The sequence below is a fragment of the Delphinapterus leucas genome, chromosome 5 (assembly GCF_059928025.1).
Source record: "Delphinapterus leucas isolate spDelLeu-1000000601 "Yukka" chromosome 5, BTC_Dleu_Yukka2, whole genome shotgun sequence".
NCBI classification, from domain to species: domain Eukaryota; kingdom Metazoa; phylum Chordata; class Mammalia; order Artiodactyla; family Monodontidae; genus Delphinapterus; species Delphinapterus leucas.
In genome coordinates this window covers 101,990,785-101,999,879 of record NC_143133.1, presented here as the reverse complement: position 1 = coordinate 101,999,879, position 9,095 = coordinate 101,990,785, and positions in this window count along the sequence as shown.

The following is a 9,095-nucleotide window of genomic DNA, read 5'->3' as shown; positions in this document are numbered from 1 at the left end:
ACTAGAGAAAGAAGAGCAAAAGAAAAAAAAGTTAGCAGAAGGAAAGAAATCATAAAGATCAGAGCAGAAATAAATGAATAGAAACAGAGAAAACAACAGCAAAGATCAATAAAACTAAAAGCTGGTTCTTTAAGAAGATAAACAAAATTGATAACCCACTAGCCAGACTCATCAAGAAAAAAAGTGAGAGGACTCAATAAAATTAGAAATGAAAAGGAAAAGTTACTATTGACACTGCAGAAATACAAAGAATCATAAAAGACTGCTACAAGCAACTACATGCCAATAAAATGGACAACCTGGAAGAAATGGACAAATTCTTAGAAATGTACAACCTTCCAAATCTAAACCAGGAAGAAATAGAAAATATGAACAGACAAATCACAAGTAATGAAATTGAAACTGTGATTTAAAATCTTCCAACAAAAAAAAGTCCAGGACCAGATGGCTTCACAGGTGAATTCTATCAAACATTTAGAGAAGAGCTAACACATATCCTTCTCAAACTCTTCCAAAAAATTGCAGAGGGAGGATCACTCCCAAATTCATTCTATGAGGCCACCATCAGCCTAATATCAAAACCAAACAAAGATATAACACAAAAAAGAAAATTACAGAGCAATATCACTGATGAATATAGATGCAAAAATCCTCAACAAAATACTAGCCAACTGAATCCAACAATACATTAAAGGATCATACACCATGATCAAATGGGATTTGTCTCAGGGATGCAAGGAATTTTCAGTATCCACAAATGAGTCAGTGTCATACACCACATTAACAAATTGAATAATAAAAACCATATGATCATCTCAGTAGATACCAAAAAAAAAAAACTTTTGATAAAGTTCAGTATCCATTTATGGTAAAAACTCTCCAGAAAGTGGACATAGAGTGAATGAACATACCCCAACATAATAAAGGCCAAGTATGACAAACCCACAGCTAACATCATACTCAATGGTGAAAAGCTGAAAGCATTCCCTCTAAGATCAGGAACAAGACAAAGGTGTCCACTCTCACCACTCTTATTCAACATAGTTTTGGAAGTTGTAGCCACACAATCAGAGATGAAAAAGAAATAAAAGGAATCCAAATTGGAAAAGAAGTAAAACTGTCACTGTTTGGAGATGACATGATATTACACATAGAAAATCCTAAAGATGTTGCCAGAAAACTACTAGAGCTAATCAGTGAACTTAGTAAAGTCGCAGGATACAAAATTAATACACCAAAACCTCTCGCACTCCTATACACTAGCAATGAAAGATCAGAAAGAGAATTAAGGAGAAAATCTCATTTACCACTGCAGCAAAAAGCATAAAATACCTAGGAATAAACCTACCTAAGGAGGCAAAGACCTGTACTCAGAAAACTATAAGATACTGATGAAAGAAATCAAAGACAACACGAACAGGTGGAGAGATATTCCATGTTCTTGGATTGGAATAATCAATATTGTGAAAATGTCTATACTGCCCAAAGCAATCTACAGATTCAATACAATTCATATCAATTACCAATGGCATTTTTCACAGAACTAGAAAAAAACATTTTACAATTTGTATGGAAACACAAAAATCCCGAATAGCCAAACAACCTTGTGAAAAAATCGGAGCTGGAGGAATCAGGCTTCCTGACTTCAGACAATACTACAAAGCTACATTAATCAAGAGAGTACAGTACTGGCACAAAAACAGAAATATAGATCAATGGAACAGGATAGAAGTCCCAGGGATAAACCCACACACCTATGGTCAATTAATCTACAACAAAGGAGGCAAGAATATACAATGGAGAAAAGACAGCCTCTTCAATAAGTGGTGCTTAGAAAACTGGACAGCTACATGTAAAAGTATGAAATTAGAGCACTCCCCAACAGCATAAACAAAAATAAATTCAAAATGGATTAAAGACCTAAATGTAAGGCTAGACACTCTTAGAAGAAAACATAGGCTGAACACTCTTTGTCATAAATCACAGCAAGATCTTTTTTGACTCACCTCCTAGAGTCATGAAAATAAAACCAAAAATAAACAAACGGGACCTAATGAAACTTAAAAGCTTTTGCACAGCAAAGGAAACCATAAACAAGGTGAAAAGTCAACCCTCGGAATGGGAGCAAATACTTGCAAATGAAGAAACTGACAAAAGATTAATCTCCAAAATATACAAACAGCTTGTGCAACTCAATATCAAAAAACCAAACAACTCAATCAAAAAATGGGTGGAAGACCTAAATAGATATTTCTCCAAAGAACACATACAGATGGCCAACAAACACATAAAAAGATTCTCAACATCACTAATTATTAGAGAAATGCAAATCAAAACTACAATGAGGTATCACCTCACGCCAGTCAGAATAGCCATCATCAAAAAATCTACAGACAATAAATGCTGGAGAGGGTGTGGAGAAAAGGGAACCCTCTCGTACTGTTGGTAGGAATGTTAATTGATACCGCCACTATGGAGAACAGTATGGAGGTTCCTTAAAAAACTAAAAATAGAACTACCATATGACTCAACAATCCCACTGCTCGGTATATACTCTGAGAAAACCATAATTCGAAAACAGTCATGTACCACAATGTTCATTGCAGCACTATTTACAGTAGCCAGGTCATGGAAGCAACCTAAATGTCCATCATGCAGAGGAATGGATAAAAGTTGTGGTACCTATATATAATGGAATATTACTCAGCCATAAAAAAGTGAAATTGGGTCATTTGTAGAGATGTGGTTGGACCTAAAGACTGTCATACAGAGTGAAGTAAATGAGAAAGAGAAAATCAAATTCATATATTAATGCATATATGTGGAATCTAGAAAAACTGTATACATGATTTTTTTTTCTTTTTTTTTTTTTTTTTTTGCGGTACGCGGGCCTCTCACTCTTGTGGCCTCTCCCGTTGTGGAGCACAGGCTCCGGACGCGCAGGCTCAGTGACCAAGGCTCACGGGCCCAGCTGCTCCACGGCATGTGGGATCTTCCTGGACCGGGCCACGAACCCGTGTCCCCTGCATCGGCAGGCAGACTCTCAACCACTGCACCACCAGGGAAGCACTACAGGATATTTTTTACACATCTTTATTGGAGTATAATTGCTTCACAATGCTATGTTAGTTTCTGTTGTACAACAAAGTGAATCAGCCATATACATATATATATCCCCATATAGATGATCTTACTTGCAAAGGAGAAATAGAGGCACAGACGTGGAGGACAAATGTATGAATACCAAGGGGGAAAGGGGGGGATGGGATGAATTGGGAGATTGGGATTGACATATATATACTATTGATACTATGTATAAAACAGATAACTAATAAGAACCTACTGTATAGCACAGGGAACTCTACTCAATGCTCTGTGGTGACCTAAATGGGAAGGAAATCCAAAAAGAAGGGACATATGGACATGTATAGCTGATTCACTTTGCTGTACAGTAGAAACTAACACAACATTGTAGCAACTATACTCCAGTAAAAAAAAATTCTTTTAAAGGATAAAAAGAAGCATCATAAGTGTAGTCACTGCAGGAAGCAGAACTGAGGGAATAAAGGGACTAGGTTGAAATTATTAAAACTTAGAAACCTGGGAGGTTTGGGAGCCCTGTGGTTGATGTTTACAATTTCCTTCTTCCATTTCTAATTCCAAGATTTTACACCCTCAACTAGGACCTCAGTTAGTCAGGGTTCTTAACCAACGGGATGACCAAATCTTCATGCCAGAAGAGTCTGAATCCTCAGTCTCTGGCTTTTGTTGCTGTCATTTTCCACTAACTTTTATAAATGGGTATGGAAATGCTAAGAGGCTCCCCAGAGGATCCTCTGAGTTCCAAGGAGCATCCTCACTGTCCATGTTGTGTAACATCAGCCCATTTCCCCTGCCTTTCCAGGTAAAATCCAGAATACCTCTCTTTTTGTGTTCTTTTTTTTTTGATGATGATGAACATTATGATGAACATAATTATGCTAAAACCTACATATATTAGACCAAATAGGAAATACAAAACTAATTATTAGTACAGTAAATTTTTTAAAAATAAGTAGAAAAAGTAGAAATGGAATTTGTCTCAGTAAATGAACACACATTTTATCATTTATGGAAACTGTTTATTAGTTGTGCTTAATTATTACACAACTTAGTTATAATATATCATAAACATATTTTTATTACGAGTTATATTTGACTAGAATATAAAACCGAACAAGTATGTTCACACCTCATAGTCTGGGTTTATCCAATAAAACTATTCTCTTATAATGCTAGCAAAAAGCAGAGAAGCGTGTTGTCAACAGTAATGTGGGTTACAAATTCCAGGCTACACTTGAAATTCTGGTTTGTTTCACCCATGGCCATTTGATAGTCATGCCAAATTCCCCTTTTCCGAACACCTGTGTGGGTAATTCCCACCTGAGAAAAGTGGGTTATGTTGCTCAATTTCTTTTCCAATTTCTAATTTTTTGGCAAGTCAAGACAGAGTGTTTCTTCAATTAAAACATTTACAAATAGATTTTATGATAAAGTTGATAACAATCTGCTAACAACATCCAAGCTCAATAAAAGGATAATGAGATGTTCTAATACCATTTCAATAGCAGATACCTATTCTCTATTCTCAGATCTGTTCTTTTGATAACTTTAAAATTTTCCAAAAGCAGTGTTAGGAGATTGTTTTATTTCTTCATAAGATTATAAGAGAGCAGATACATAAAAAACAAATTGATAGTAATTTCTTAAATTGTTCTTTGAAATCTTACAGCTATGCAAAGATTTGTATTTGGCATCATAGGATCTGCATGTCAAACTACCTCTGGATACGTAATTCAGTAAAAAGTTAAAGCAGCAGAAATTGTTTTCATGCCAAATGCTATCATAACAAGAAGAGTTGTCTCCAAAGCAAACTGTATTCTAAGCAGCAGTGTCAGGCCTATCTGAACTGCTCTTTGACTTGAGAACAGCTGATATATAGCTAACAAGTAGAAAGGGTCTTAATGTGACCCACAAGAGATATATTTTATACCCCTAAAAGGTTGTCTCCATTTTAGACTTACAGTGACATTGAAATCTATCTTTTGTATTTTCCTTGTTTGCCACTGCAAGTTTCAAAACAAGATAGCACTAAGTTTCAGGGTTTTATATCAATAGTAATCACTGTGTTAAAACTATGTGTAGCGATGTAGAAAGTCAGCCAGAGTTTAGAGAATTGAACACTGGTCTGATAATGAAATTAGTTTGGGTTTGAGGTTTTACTCTCTCACTTGCTGGCTGTGTGAACTTGAGCAAGTATCTTTATCCCAGTGGTATCCACATGAAACATATAATGTACATATACAAAGGGAAAATTTTTTTAATTCTTGAGAATAGCCTTTAATTTTAGAGTTTACAATGTGATAGTTTAATTTTAAATATCCCTGTAAAACATTTTTTTCTATAATTCATTATTTATGAGTTAAAAAATCCATCTCACAGGAGGGGAAAGGAGGAAAGAGTGGCTATATATCTCTTACCTGTCTTCCATCAATCAGAAGGATATTTAAATTAATACTTGTTTTTTTAAGCAAAGACTCCCTGTAAGTCCCTCACATCCTACTTTGACACACTATAATCTGCTAATCAAATTGCCACACACCCAGTTTAGACACTCAACAGCAGGAGTTTTGGTGGAGGTGTCCCACGAGAACAGAAGCTCCCCAAGGGCAGGATTCCAATGCCTGGCTCAGCTCCTGGGACATATAATAAATATTTGTGTGACTGAAGCCTCAATCACTAAAGGTAAGGACATCCTTTTATAGTCAAAGGATTGAATGAGGTACATTAAGAAATTATTAGGTGAAAGAAAAGTTTCAAAAATAGAGCATGAAGGGGGCACTCTATGTAAGGTGTAGCTGGTAGAATTACTCAGCGCCAAATCTACCATGCCTCCCCAGGCTGCCTATTATTAATACATAACACAGACATCATAAGGCAGAAATCATTTCAAAGTGAAACACTGAGCATATTATAGTATATATATATTCAAGAGATAGTGTCAACACAATTCTGGGTATAAACTATATAAGAAAGACAACATAAGTGAACTAACCTTTCATTGCTGTTCATAAATTGAAACCAATCTTTCCTATGAAAAGGAGAAAAAGTGGTTGGACAAATTAATGTTTAGTGAGTATGTGTTGAACTCATTTGAATTCTACACATTTGGACAATGGCTGTTTGACTTGAGGGGGCAGAGAGATACACAGACACACAGACACACACACACACACACACACACACACACACACACACACATATCCTATGAATCAGAAAGAAAGTTTAGTTCATACCTCAGAATTCCTTACTTAGTCCCCTGGGATGAACCATAGTTATAACATTATGTGTGATGCTTTCAAATCATAACTCATTCCACTGGCTTAGCGTAGCCCACAAGCCTATAGAAATGGGACTTAGAAAGCTGGAGTCTCTGATGACTGTATCTTGGCCCATCAGCTAGCTCTTGGATGAAATGCTAGAGAGGCTTAGCCACCTCTGCTTTTGATGGATGGAAGCACAGCTAAGTGCAGCTAAGAGTTTGCCTGAAGATCTACGAAGCGTAGGATATGTGAGTCATCACTGTACCTGCTGCCACATGCCAACTGAACCAATTCCAAGATCTCCCAACTACTCCCTTTCAAAGCCTCTGCTTCATGCCCTGGTGGACTGACTTCTCCATATTCCTCCCACATTCTAGATGCTCTGATTGCCATTGTTTTTACTGCAAGATGCTTTTGCAATTTCTGCACTATTTGGAATATTCCTGGTAGGGTACATTGTAGTAAATGATTAGCAGCATTTTGTATTACATATGCAGCTTTATGTATTTGTGTTATAAGTGAGATCCATTTCTGGCTCTGGTGACTCTGGATAGGTCACTTACCTGGAGTTAGTCAAACTTCAAAGTTCAAGGGCATAGTCCTGCAGGCTGCCAAGTCTGCTCAAAACCTCTGACACCATCTGCAAAGTTAGAGGGGAAAGTCCACATAAGACCACCCTTACTTTTGACACTAACTGCAAGTTTGGGGGATTCCCAAAACCACCCTCGAGTATGACAGTCATGAGAAGGACTCACAGAACCGAAAGCTGTTATATTTATGGTTATGGTTTATTAAAAGGCAAGGGTGCATATTAAAATCAGAAAGTGAATTGATGCGAAGGGCAGAGTCTGGAAGGATTCCAAATGTGAAGTTTCTATGGTCCTCAGGACATTGCTACCCTCTCAGCATCCATGTGTGATCATGTACACAGAGTATTGCCAATCAGGGAGGCTCCTGCAAGTTTCCAGTTTAAGAGTTTTTATTGAGGCTCCATTACTTAGACAGGATTGAATGATTACCCTCATGGTTGAACTCAGCATCCAGGTCAAATAATACTTTGTCCCCACCCTAAATCACATGGTTGGTCTCTTTGGTATGGCCAGCTCCCACCTTAAGACTGTCAGGTGTGTTCAGCCCCCACCATAAACGAACGCATTCTACTGGGTGTGATATAGATTACCTCCCAGAAGTCAAGGGCAAAGGCCAGCACTCTCTTTGGACAAGTCCAAAATCTTTACTACACATTACCTAACAACTCTGAGACTCAGTTTTCTCATCTATAAAATGAGAATAATCGTGTCAACCTTATGAATTTTAGGCCTTAATTCATAAAAGGTGAAACAATTTTCTAGATTTAAAAAATCCCACTTTAGAGAATCCTTTGAGATTTCTGCTAAACTAGAGTAGTTTCTGTGTCTAGCTCAAATACTGTAAATAACTCTTGCCTCCAAACCCCACATTCCAAAGAGTTCTTCGATAATTCTCATTGCACAATATCCTCAAGAGCAGACACTCTCTATTATCAGGAGAACCAGCCCATCACAGTGGAGAGTCCACTGGGTCAAGCACTGGTAGAAAAGCTGGTTCCAGCCCTCATCAGATCTCTGATCTAGGGCAAGCCGTTTAACTTCTCTAAGTCTCAAGTCCCTCATCTAAACATGGAGATATCACACCTGCCAGGTCTGCCTCACAGGGTTGTAAAATAAAATGGATTTCATATATATGTGAAAATGCTTGTTAAGCAAAGTTTATAAAAGGTAATGGTGAAGTCAAGCCCTCAGGTGTTGGAACTTCTATCTCCAGGAGACTGGAGCCCTGGAAAGTGCTGAAGAAAGGGATCGATGTGCCACAAGAAGTGTCCTTTAGGTCACATCCAAATCAACGGAACAGTTTGTACGTGGATCACTGAATTTCCTCCTCCAACTCCCCTCAGTACTTTTATGTGTTCTCCATTTTTGATTAAGTAGCATTTGGGATATTTTACTCCTATACTCTCTCTCCTTAGCACTTATTCCATCATAAATACTTAATTGGAAGATAAGAGCTTCAAAAATTTTTTTAGAATATACAGTACTTTGACAGATAAGGGTGATATACTGTCCCATGTAAGTTTTTGTCCTTTCAGAAACTCTGAGACCTCTTTGTTTATGAAACCTGTTGCTGGGCTGGGTCGCCCTCCCTCACTCCCTGGAGTTCTGGGAGAAACGCCCCGCTCCAGCCAGTGGGCAGAGCCCTAAGCCCTCTTCTTTTCCTGCCCCCGTGAGCTGGCTGGATAACTAGGAAGGAAGGATTTCCCTTAAGTCTTAAAAGGCAGTTCCTGCTTCTTTTCCATCAGGCCCAGTTCAGTTCAGCACCTCATACCTCCACAGAGCCAAGTAGACATAAGAGGACAGGGAGGGTGCACTCAAACCAAACACTCCGTAAGCCACCAGAGCTGCAAAAACTCCACAACCCCATCACTCTACCTTCTATTCTCCAGGACCTATAATGTCTTCTCTCTTCCTTCCAAAGTCCCCCTCCCCCATTCCTGCCCCAGACCCCCTCCCCACTTCCTTTGAACTTAGGGAGAATGAAGAGAGAAGGAAGAAAGAAGGTGACTAGTTATGCACTGCCTTTTCCATCAGCAGGATTGGCATACTTTCATGATCACTAGTACATCTCTTGCAAAGCTCAGTGAGTGGGGTCAGATGTAGCCCAGACCTGGTACCTGGGAGGTCTGTTCATTCACAGAGG